The sequence below is a fragment of the Ambystoma mexicanum genome, chromosome 5q, assembly GCF_040938575.1.
Source record: "Ambystoma mexicanum isolate Mex_15411 chromosome 5q, UKY_AmexF1_1, whole genome shotgun sequence".
NCBI lineage: Eukaryota > Metazoa > Chordata > Amphibia > Caudata > Ambystomatidae > Ambystoma > Ambystoma mexicanum.
Window position 1 is genome coordinate 819,217,286 of NC_090933.1, and position 12,365 is coordinate 819,229,650.

General features: G+C 50.0%; 1 protein-coding gene across 2 annotated transcripts in view; it reads left to right on the plus strand.

Moving 5' to 3' along the window:
* Positions 1 to 12,365, plus strand: part of WWP1 (WW domain containing E3 ubiquitin protein ligase 1) — a 2,181,222-nt gene that overhangs the window by 2,090,343 nt on the left and 78,514 nt on the right. The window lies entirely within an intron of this gene.

Here is a 12,365-nt window from a genome sequence, read left to right on the forward strand (position 1 = left end):
GCTGTGCTGCCTCGGAAAGTTTTTCGGCGTAGGCGTCCTGCATCGATGACGTCGATATGCTGTCCTCGAAGGCCTCCGTCGAGGTCGACATCACCGGATGTTATATCTAGGACGCACGGAGCCCGTAGCCTCAGTTCTGTTTTTTCCACAAACGTGTTTGCCTCGTAATCTCGGCGCGCTTGATTCTTCTACTTCGTTTGTGAAAGTTTGAGAATATGTCTTCGTCTTCTTCTACCCCGAAGTCGGGCTTCAAAATGTGTTGGGACTGCAGTGCTAAAATGTCCATTATGGACCCGCACAACGTCTGTCTCTGGTGCTTGGGCGAAAGCTACGCCACCGACGACTGTCATGACTTCGAGTCCCTGACTTCGAAGGCCTTGCGGGAGCGGAAGAAGTTGTTGAACGGTAGGTAGGGTTTCTAAACCCCGTAAGTCAATATCTGCTGGGCTTTCGACCGACGACTCGAGGGGCGACTCTCCGCATCGGCGTAAGTCCAGGGGGGTCGCGGAGTAGGTCCTGCCATTCCTCTGCCTCTTCTAGGCACTCTAGGAAGCGCCGTCACCGGTCGCCTTCCCCGTCCTTGTCAGAGGACTCCGCCAGACGGCGGGTGGCTTGTCCCAACAAGCATTCATCATTGGCGGAATGGGACGCATTCCGCAAGAAGATGATGGCAATTTTTGAATCGCAGGGCACCGTTCTGTCCCCGCCTTCGAGAGAAGCCGGCAATGAACGTGCTAGGACCACCGCTCTCACGCCTTCAGGCTTGGGCGGTCGGCGCGATCATCGGGAGCCGTCGAGGTCCCGATCAGATAAGGTTGATCGCCATAGCCGTGCCAGGTCCCGGTCCTCGACGCTCTTGAGACCGTCGGAGCCTGTGAGGCCTTCGAAGAAGGCATCTATGCTGTCGGTGCCATGTCCGTCGAGGGACTTTCTCCAGGCTCTGAGGAAGTCATCGGCGCTGAGGCTGTCAAAGGACATGCTTGGGGCTCCGACCTCGAAGCCGTTGACGAAGTCGTTGACGCCTTGGTCGACGCCGATTCCATCAGCGCCCTCGACGCCTTTTCAGGAGAATTTGCCAGAGGTGCCCTGGAGGGCGGTGGAAACTCCGACGAAGGCCCTCTGCAAGTCAGCCTGTCTTTGAGCCCTTCTCTGGTCATCACCCCAGGCTTGATTTATTCCAGCCTTTGGACTACATTTCAGAGGTGGAAGAAGGGTCGGATGAGGGGTTGTGCCTCCTGAGGTTCCTGATGATCTGTTGTCTGGTCACAGCCAAATGGAAGACCTACGTCAGTCTTTACACAACGCCAGTGGTCTGGACACCTCTCTGGAGGTTGAGTTTGGGAGGCCTGAGCCTGGCACACATGTTGAGTCGTTGTACAGGCGTCTCATGTCGAGGTTGACTGAGTACTTGGGGTGGTCTGCGCCACCTGTTGATTTTTTGCAGGATGGCCTGACAGATATATTGGACCACGGTCCGCCCACTGACACGGTGCTGCCATTTCATATGGCCTTAAAAAGAAGGGTGGTGGCGGCTTGGACTGCTCCGGAGAGTCTCCCGGCAGTGGGTAAATTGCTTCTGAAAAAAAATACCGTCCAGCCAGTGGTGATCCCTGCTACTTGTCTACTCACCCCACACCGGAGAGTTTGGTGGTGCAGGCGGCTACGTCCCCAGCAAAGCAGGGCTGCGTACGCTACCATCCCTCCTGACGGACGACAAGCGCTTTGATGGCTGGGCGCAGAAAGTATTTTCATCTGGGGGTATGGCTTTAAAGGCAGCCAACTCTGTTTGTGCCTTAGCAAGATTCACTCACACTCTGTGGAATTGTGTATCTTTGGCAGCTGAACATATTCCCAAAGGGGAGTAACGGGATGGCTTCCTAGCCCTCGTGCAGGATCGCAAGGATGCCATATGTGAATCCGTTCAGTCGGGTCTGGAGGTGGCAGACTGTGTCAGCCGGTCCATGGCGGCGAGCACCGTGATGCGCAGGTTTGCGTGGTTACGGAAGTCGGGGTTTGCTCCTGATGTGTAGTTCCGGCTTCTCAACATTCCCTTTGATGGTGTCCATCTTTTTGGCAGCAAGGCTGATGAGAGCCTTGAGAGGCTGCAGATCTCCAAAGCTGCAGCGAAGTCGTTGAGCGCTGCAGTAAGTCAACCTCTGCCTTTTCGTCCTAGGGGACAGCAATGGAGGGGAGGTTCCTTTCGATACTACTCTTCCTTTGGTAGATCGAGGGGAGCTGCCAGTCAAAGGAGCCAACATAGGAGTACCAGAGGTGGAAAACAAGGTACTCGAGGTGCCAAAGCCGCTCGGGCAGTTGCCTCCTTGCCGTCAGGCACTGCCGCAGCTGCTCAGTCATGAGGCCATGGCCCATGGTTCGCTGGTTGGGGGAAGGCTGGCGCAGCATCTTGTAGAATGACGTGCCATTACTTCAGATGTGTGGGTTCTGGAGATCATAGCCCACGGCTACTGTCTTCCTTTCCGGCGAGGCCTCACGACAATCCACCGGGGAAGCTCTCTTTGAAGAGTCTGGATCCGCTCCTTGCTCAGGAAATCCTATCCCTGCTGGAGAAAGGCGCCATAGAACTAGTGACTGTAGTGGAGAGGAACAAGGGATGGTATTCCCCATATTTTTTGATCCCGAAAAAAAACAGGGGATTGAGACCCATTGTGGACTTGCGTGGTTTGAACAAGATCCTCAGGAAGGACAAGTTCAAGGTGGTTACTCTTTCTCAAGTCCTCCAGGCCCTTCAACTTCAGGACTGGTTGGTGTCTCTCGACCTCAAGGATGCTTACTTTCATGTGCCAATTCATCACAAGCACAAGAAGTACCTGAGGTTCGCGGTTGGCGACTCACATTTTCAGTTTCGGGTCCTGCCGTTGGGATTGACCTCCGCCCGAGGGTCTTCAGCAAGCTAATGGTGGTGGTGGCAGCGTATCTCAGGAAAGGGGGGACTCCCGTCTACCCCTACCTGGACGATTGGTTGAAATGGGCGCGCTCTCCCGAGCAAATCCTGAATCATCTGTCTGTCACCTGCCACTCCCTTCACAAGCTGGGCTTCTACCTCAATTTAAAGAAGTCCCATTTGACACCTCACAGCGGCACCAATACATCGGAGCAGTGTTCGACACATCCCTGGGGCAGTGTTCGCTTCCCCAGGTGAGGGCTCATCACATTTTGCAGATGGTGGACAAGTTTCAACATGCCCAGTGTCTCCCGGCGTTCGAGTACTTGAGTTTGCTCGACCTCATGGCATCCTGCATTCTATTGTTGTTGGAGGCCAAGCTGCGGATGAGATCTCTGCAGTGGGCTCTCAAGATGCAGTGGTTGCAGTCCTCTGGCAGGATGTCGGATCCCGTTCAGGTGCCGCCCTCGGTTGCCCAGGATCTTCTGTGGTGGGCCGACGAAGGCAATCTGATGAAGGGAGCACCATTTTGACTACCGTGGCCGGAGGTGACGATCGTGACGGACGCATCCCTCATGGGATGGGGAGCTCGTGCCAACGAGTTGACAGTCGGCAGTCGTTGGTCTTTGTCGGAGTCCAGACTCCACATCAATCTTTTAGACGGAGGGCCGTCAGGCTAGCCCTGAAGGCTTTTCTGCCGTCTGTGCGGGGGAAGAATGTCCTGATTATGACGGACAATACAGTGGCCATGCACTACCTAAACATAAAGGGGGGGCAGGGTCAATCCCACTGTGCAGAGAGGCAATGCAGCTCTGGTTCTGGGCCATCCAGCAGGAAATTTCGATCGTGGTAGTTCATCTGGCCGGCGATGAAAACGCAGCGGCGGACGCTCTGAGCAGGCAGAGCGCGGTCTCTCACGAGTGGGAGCTGGCTCAGGAAGTTCTTTTGGAGGGCTTTGCCCTTTGGGGGACCCCACAATTGGATCTCTTTGCCACCAGTGTGAATCGGAAGTGCGAAAGATTCTGCTTGCGGGAATTTCCTCTAAGAGGAGCCTTAGAGGACGTGTTCATAGTGGAGTGGTCCTTCCCACTGCTGTATGCGTTTCCTCCAGTCCCCGCCATTCCACAAGTGTTGTAGAGGTTACGGAGGTTCAGTTCCCGAATGATCCTCATTGCTCCGGCATAGCCAGGAGAGCGTGGTACCCGGACCTTCTCGACATGTCCATCTGCCCTCCACGCCCTCTTCCCTATCGAGACGATCTGTTCTCACGGGAGGGGGGTCGGGTTCTCCATCCAGAGGTAAAGTCTCTCAGCATTCATGCTTGGTATTTGAAAGGTTGAGGTATAAGGATTGGGACCTCCCTGAAGACGTGATGGAGTTGTTGCTTTCGGCCAGAAGGCCAGAGACAAAATCTCTGTGCCGTTGGAGAAAGTTCTGTGATTGGTGCAGGGTTCAGAATGTAGATCCTTTTCAGTGTTCAATTCCTGTGGTTCTGTCTTTTTTGCTTTCATTAGCTCACAAGGGCCTGCAAGTGGGTACCATTAAGGGTTACCTTGTGGCGATGTCAATATTTAAGCGCTCGTCTGAGGAGTGTTCTTATTTTAAGATTCCTTTGATTTCTTAGTTTCTAAAAGAGCTAACTAATGTGTTTCCACCGTCACCTTTCCAGGTGCCGGGATGGGATTTGAGCTTAGTTCTAAACTTCCTAATAGGAGCTCCTTTTGAGCCCTTACATTCTTGTCCATTGAGACTGTTGACCTTTAAGACTGTATTTTTAGTTGCGGTTACTGAAACTCTGAGTGAGTGAGTTGCAGGCATTTTCCTCCAAGCCACCTTTCACGGTGTTCCATAAGGACAGAGTTGTCCTTAGGATTCGTCTGTCTTTTTTTCCGAAGATTGTGTTGGAATTTCATTTGAGCCAGAAGGTAATTCTTCCAGCGTTGTATCCTCCTCCGCATCCTGGTAAGGAAGAGGAGAGGTTCCATAGTTTGGATCCCAGGAGATCTTTGAATTTCTATCTCTCACGGATGTCCCGGGTCAGAGTGGACGATCAGCTATTTGTAGGATACGCCGGAAGGCGTTTAGGTCAAGCTGTTTCCAAGCAGACCTTGTCCAGATGGACCATTTTGACTATCTCTGAATGTACCGTTTGGTGGGTAAGGACCCTCCAGTAGGCTTACGGGCTCCTTCTACTAGGGGTGGTGCTGCCTCTACTGCTCTGCAGAGGGGTGTTCCCATTCATAATATTTGTGAAGCAGCCACATGAGCCTCTGTCCATACTTTTGTAAAACACTATTCCCTGGACTCTATCCATAGGCAAGATTTGGCCTTTGGTAAGGCGGTCCTCTATTCTGCAATTTGATTGGGCATTCTAAAATTCTAAATTCTTTTTCCCACCTCCAGACGTTGGTACTGCTTTGGGAGGCTGTCATAGATGTGGAATACGTTGTCTTACCTGGTGACGTTCTTTCGATGGGATGTTCCTCTGCCATATTCCACATCGCACCCTCCCAGCCTGCCCCTCTACAGAATTTCTTATGCGATTGCAGCTTATGTTTCCGCAGGGCTTTCTGCAGTCATACTGGCAGGAGATTGGTGCCACACGTTCTGGGAAAAAACTACAACTGAGGCTACGGGCGCCGTGCGTCTTAGATATAAATCCGGTGACATCGACCTGTCATGACCCTCACCCAAAACCCCCTCTGGCAAACCCATTGGCCAGGTGGAGTCAGGACTCGAGCCTCTAGAGCCTGGCATCCTCTTCAAAAGCACTCATGGCGCCAGGCTCATACACCATGAACAACAGTGTGCTTGGGAACTACATTATTGTATTGTCAGCCAACATGGAGGCATCCACATAGCTTGGTTCCTAAGAACCAAGCTATGCGGTCTAGTGTTTTGGGTGTGGCAGGCCTGGAACTATTTTCCCTGGTACTACTTTACCTGGGCTATGTAAACCACACCCTGACTGCAGAACATGGTTCGTGTTACTTTGCAGCTTGCAACATGACGCTCACCGTGTCCAGCTATTCCCTCAAACCTCGGAGAAGCAGAACCGGCAAGGAGACAAAAGGAACATCATTAGCAGCAGCATCTTACCTGCAGTCTTCATCTTTAAACACTTGCAGCTACTGAGAACAGCTTCCTCGAATTTGCACGCATCCCGGACAGAAGGACCCGAAAGAGGAAGATAGAGGCAACATTAAAGAAAGCTGCAGAGACATTACAAATTACGAACTGCTCAAAAGGCTTACCTGGCTGGTCGCCTCTAGGCTGGCACCACTCCGGACATTCCACTCGCGCTGAAGAACACTGCGACCTACAAGGAAGGAAAACACAGGTTAGCAAAGGTAAGACTTCGCAGCGCTGCGCATAGCGCTTACTTACCGCATCATAGCGCTCTTAATGCGCCATCATTTACCAGCGGGGCTCAACCAAGCCAGTTCGCCGCCCTGAAGCTCTGCATACCTAAGGGAGAAAAAAGAGACATTTTAAAACGAAGAAAGGCATGCAGAATAGCAACAAAACTAAAGAACAGCAATAAGACCTACCTGAACAATATCAAACGGGCCGACGTCAGTGAAGTAACTGGATCGCACTTGCCCATGAAAGACAACGCGTCCCTGCAAAGAAGGCAGGACGGAGAGCACGCCTAATTCTACCACAAGGCAGAACCTTCCCCGCAGACCACATCAGGGCAAAGCAGAGAAGCATACCAGCGGGTAACCCAGCTGGGTGGCGTCCCTGTGGATACCAGGTGAGCGTAACACGACCTCGACGGAGGCCCTCGAGGACAGCGTATCAACGTCATCGACGCAGGGCGCCTACGCCGAAAATATTTCCGAGGCAGCACAGCTATGGTGATTACTGTCATAGATGTGGAATACGTCGGAGGAACATCCCATCGAAAGAACGTTACCAGCTAAGAAAGTAACTTGTTATTCTGATGCTTGTATCTGCTTAGATTCACATGCGCCTCTTCTCCTGGAGTCGAAGGTGCATAGATGTCTTTCTGGCTTTATCTCTATTCATCTGCTTTATTACATTTGTGCTCGCACTATACTTCACGCAACCTCATGTCAGAAACAAAACAATCTGAGGGACATTGACGCGTGAAGGACCATGTGTGTACAGTGGATGTCATACTAGGGCTAGTATTACTGACATGCCCCGTCAACGTAAATTTTTGAGTTTCGAAAACAAATAATGTGATACTCTGCAACAACCACTAGATGTCGGCCTATGCATAGCATGTGAACATAAGCAAATACAAGCATCTGAAATAAGATTACGGTGAGTCCACTGATAAAACCTTAGTTAAGTTGCACCGATATAACGTAATAAAACCCGTCAAATTAAGTGAATGTCGGAAGTCATGGCCAGCTTAACTCGGCGCACTCCTGTTGATGTCCCAATAATGCTATTCCCCCATAATGCCATTTTGTATGCCATTGTGAATCCCTTCTCTTATAATATGTATCTGCTCATGGGCTTAGCAACAGGAACGCGCCGAGTTAAGCTTGTCATGACTTCCAACATCTGCAGAATTTCAAGGGTTTTGTTCCGTTAAGTCTGCGCAACTTAACTGCACCAAACTTAATGGTTTGTTATACCATCGTTCTTTACAGGCCAGTGGCCACAGCAATATGTTTCTTTTGGACTCATTAGGCTGTGACCACTATACATGTCTTTCGGGCCCCCTACCCCAGGGCCTTTGGCCGTGCCCACTGTATATTTTAAAATGCTACCCTTCTTTCTTACTCACTAGCCATGGCCTTTGCCCATGACCATTAGCCCTGGTCTTCGGCCGTGGCCCCTTTACATGTTTCCCCTTCAGCTTTCTTCCTGTCCCACCAGCCTGGGCCTTTGACCATGGCCTTCAGCTGTGGCCACTCTATATATTGCTGCAATAGGTTTCCATAACAGGGCCACTAGTCATGGCCTTTGGCCATGGCCACACCACACCACTGTTTCTTTTGGGCACACTTTCCATATTGCACCCCTTGACATGTTGCCCCAATAGGTTACCCCCCCTCAATGTATCTGTAAAAATCCTTCACAAGATGTCCAGTCTGGGCAGGCTTATGACAATCTTTTTGTTTCCAAAATAGCAACCAAATCCATCATGCAAGTCAAAGGTTATTAGCAATTCAATTTTCGGGTTTCCTATGCAACTTGATACTCAATTATAGTGCTGTAAACACTGCACTATAGTATTGACCTGCTGCGGTCCATGATCTCACTTCATTTTCTGCACTGTCACTTCAAGCCATACTCCGACTGCAGGTGGCAAATATGTGTCCAGCCCCACAAGGTGTGTTTATTCTGCCTTGGGGAGGATAACTGAGTGAATCACAACACCGATAATTGCAGTACCTATCAGACCATGCATTTCAGGGCCCTCAGGGAACTTTCTGAAAAACTTTGTACTTATTTCCATAAGAGTGTAAAGTGTACACCTTCCAAGTCTCCAGATGTGGAGCTGAGGAAGGTGACCATTGAAGAACTGGAACATTCTCTAAACAAAAAGGAAAGTATAAAAGTGTAGGAAAAGGTCACCAAACCACTCTTCCAGGCACTACTCTTCTTCGTCCTCCAGGAAGTTACCCATCCCCAATAAGTATTTGACACCAGGGGAGTGGGAGGCATTTGAACAACAGTTTTGATGTCCATGCTAAGGAGTCTGCAGCTTTGGCACCGGAACAACTGCAGCACCCCATCGTCCGTTGTGAAGACGATGGTTGGACTCCTTGGACTGCATCCGGATGCCTGCTGGCTTGGGTCTGACCAGCCAATGGACACCTTGCTATTCAAGTGACATACAGCTTCATCTTTGGGCACCAAAACCTCAACCTCTGCTCCTTCCCTTCCTGCACAAGGCTTTAATGGAATACCCCCTCTTTTAAAGGGGCAATTCCTTTCAAAGATAGCCCAAATCTTTGATGAGGAAGTGTCATCCCCAGTGGTCTGGAACATCCTACTTTGGTGGGGCTGTGGATTTTTCTGAGAAGTTCTGTGAGGAAGGAGAGGATCTTCTGAACTTTGCTAAAGCCTCTGGGAGGCAAGTGGTTTAGCTCGCCCCCTGAGCTGGATATTCTCTCGGCTGCTTTGCTCTGTCAAGCCCTACTGTTTCAGCAGGACATTGCCATGATGGTGAAGAATTTGGATTTCTCTGCTCTTAAAAAGCCGACAGTCTAGTTTGACCTGATGGACATCTTGGACGAGGTGTCTCGTGAGAAATCTTTCTTCCCTTTAGCCTAGCCGTGGTTGTGCCTGTTTTGGCGGCTTGGGAGAAGTTGGCACCTGTCCCTGCGGTAGATCATAGCCTTGCTAAAATGCATCATGCGCCCCCTTGAATCCCAGTTTTCTCTCGACCTATCCCCCGCCAGTGAGCTTCATGGTGCAGTTTGCTACTACATGACAAACACGTTCTTTCTATACCTGCCTCCTGACAGCGAGAAGCTGGATGCCATTGGCCTCAAGGTCTTCACTTCTGGGGGCATTGCATTGAAGTCAGTCAATGCCACTTGTACGTTGGCAAAATATGTCCATGGTCTGTGGAGCGTAATCTCCAGTGCAACTGAGAATTTGCCTACTGAGGAGATGGAGATTTGTAACTTTCTTGGTGGTGATGGCAAAGAGGCCACCCGCTAAACCTTGCATTCCGACCTGGACACTGCCAACTGAGTGGTGTGTGCGATGGTCACACGGTCTGTTCTAAATCTGTATTCCTGGGCGAGGACCTCTGAATTTGTTGACAACTTCTAGCCCAAACTCTTGGTTATTCTGTTTGATGAGAACAACCTATTTGGTACGAAGGACAAAGCGCTGCAGAAGTCCCAAGGCCATAGCTAAGTCCTGGGGTCTGGGCATTCAACAGCCTTGTACCTCGACACGAAACCACCTTTTCAGCAGTTCCCCACGTCCTTCTCATTCATGGTAGTGGCAGAGGTGCCCAGAGAGGTCGCTTTGCTGCCTCCACCAACCTGCTCTCAATTGTAATTCCTCTTCCTCTTCCTCTCCCTCTCCTGTGACAGCAAGGTTGTCTCAGTGCATCGAAAAGTGGCCTTGCACCACTACTGATGCATGGACCTTACAGGTTCCACAGCAGTGGTATTGCCCCCAATTCTTTCTGAACCCACTAGACCACCCTCCTTCGAGCGCCTCTGGACCTCGTCTTTTGGAGACAGTTTTGTAGCAAAGAAGCCATCATGATGGTGCCTCATTCAGTACGAGGGCGGGTGGTATTCTTTTTATTTCCTGTTTTTGAAGAAGGTGGCCTGCACTGCCTCAAAATACAGGGTGTGTGGGGTCATTGCTTCTATGAAGGGAAGAAATGACACTGCGCCTCTATTCCCTGAAGAATTCTGTGTTTCTAACGGCAGCCCACCTCGCAGAGACAAAGAACATCTTGACAGATGTGTTGCAAAGACAGACTTTGCACTCCCTCAAGTGGGAACTCAACCTGGACGTTCTGGAGGACATCTTCTCTTTTTGAGGGATTGCTCAAGTGGGCCTCGAAGCTTTCGGTGTGTGATCAGGAACTGTAAGGTATTCTGTTCTAGAGTTTTTTTTCAGAAGGGAGCTTTGGGGATGCACTGATGGTTGAGTGAAACTTCGATCACCGCTCTGCGTGTCTGTTCCCTGTCATTCTGCTAGTTCTCAGAAGACTGTGGCTTTTTGGGTCCACATTGATTCTCATTACTTCGGACTGGGCATGAAGAACGTGGAACCTAGAGATTCATGTCAGATTGCCATACCTGACAGTACCTTCACTTAAAGGGGCGGGTCCTTCATATGAACCTCTGAAGGCTGAACCTTCATGCTTGGCTGCTGAGAGGCTGAGGTACAAGGAGAGGGAGTTGTCCGGCAACATCCTGGATTTGCTTCTTACCACTAAAAGTCTGGCCACCAAGTGTTTTTATACCTGCAGATGCTGTAAGTTCTTGAGGTGGTGCCAGTAAAGAAGTCTAGACCTTTTCATCTGGATAAATATCACCTAAAGGAAAAGTCCTCCCTTTCCATGCAGCCCTCAGGACCCACTGTTAGACCTCTAAACAAACCCCTGCTCGGCACCAGCAGTAAATAAGGACTGAATGAGAAAGTAAAGAGCGTCTTCCACAGACCCCAATTTCCTTTCCAATCATCCTAATCTTGAGAGCCTTGTGGTTGAAGCAGCAACATTGGGTACTAAAAAGACTAGTGCCTACTTATCCCTTCCTCCAGACAGGGATGACCAGAAATATTATGCCCTCTCCAGAAAAGTCTTTGCCTCAGGCAGTATGCCTCTAAAAGCTGTAATGTCCCTTAAGGGTTACGCGGCACTATCCATTGATCAGTTTCCAGGCCATACAGGCCGGTATGGCTTATACATTTTGTATAGCCTCAAAATTGCCCAAAAAGCAGTCTTTCAGCATGGCACTCCCTCTTATCCGCCCACACCGTTAAGTCTCACCCGGGCCACCAGTGACTGACTTGGGTAGGGCATGCTGAATTCACTCTTCCCCAGCCCCTCCTCCTTACCATATGAAGGTGGTGGCTGATGACTCCGACCCCTTACCAAACCTTTGACAGGTCACATTTGGCAGTCACCAGCAGCCAAAAATGGTATTCAGGAGATAAACCCAGGAAAACGTGTCTAAGCTGTATTTCTAGATCAAGGCCACAAAATGCAGCAGCAGCCCAAAATCAGCATGAATCCTTGATCAGATAGTACCTGTCTTCTGCGAAAAATTTGAACAGTATTGAGTGCCAGGCACATGGTCTGCCCTTTATTATACCCACACACACATACAATGATTGGCCCAAGCCGGCCCTCCAATTAACCTAAGGGGGCTAAAAACAAAGTGTTAGACTGCCAGCCAGTCCGGTTGGCCCCTAATTCCAACACTCACCCTATACCACCCCTATAGGATGTCAAATGACTGGCCCAGAGCCAGGATCTTGTATATACCAGTTAGAACCACTTACGAGGGTGCACTTTTGGACACACAGAGCTCAGGTGTGCATTTTAGGCCTAGTTCAGCATTTCCTTTAGCAACGGAAGCCCCTAAACCATATTGGGCGAGAGCAGGACTTTAAAAAAAAACACATTAGTACGCTAATGGCAAAAAAACAGGGACATTAGGCTACTGATGCAGATAATCTCCTTGCACCCATGGTCAAGTTGAAACTAGAATACAGCTGCCGATAGCCTATGCCCTAAAATTAATAAAGAGTGCTTAAGAAGCACCACTGTCCCAGGAACCTTATGGGCACCCAGTGGACCATATACTCGCAATGAGACAGAAAGGATAGAAGTAGGAGTACACCTGACCACCAAAATAGTTCAGTGATTTGAAAAAAGAGGAAGGGAAAAAGCAAAAGGTGAAGGGGTCCTAACGCAGTAAACCAATCATGTTTCACAAAGCTGCAGATTGATCCTAGGTGCAAATTAGTCTGTGAGAGTGTTAAAACACTAGTC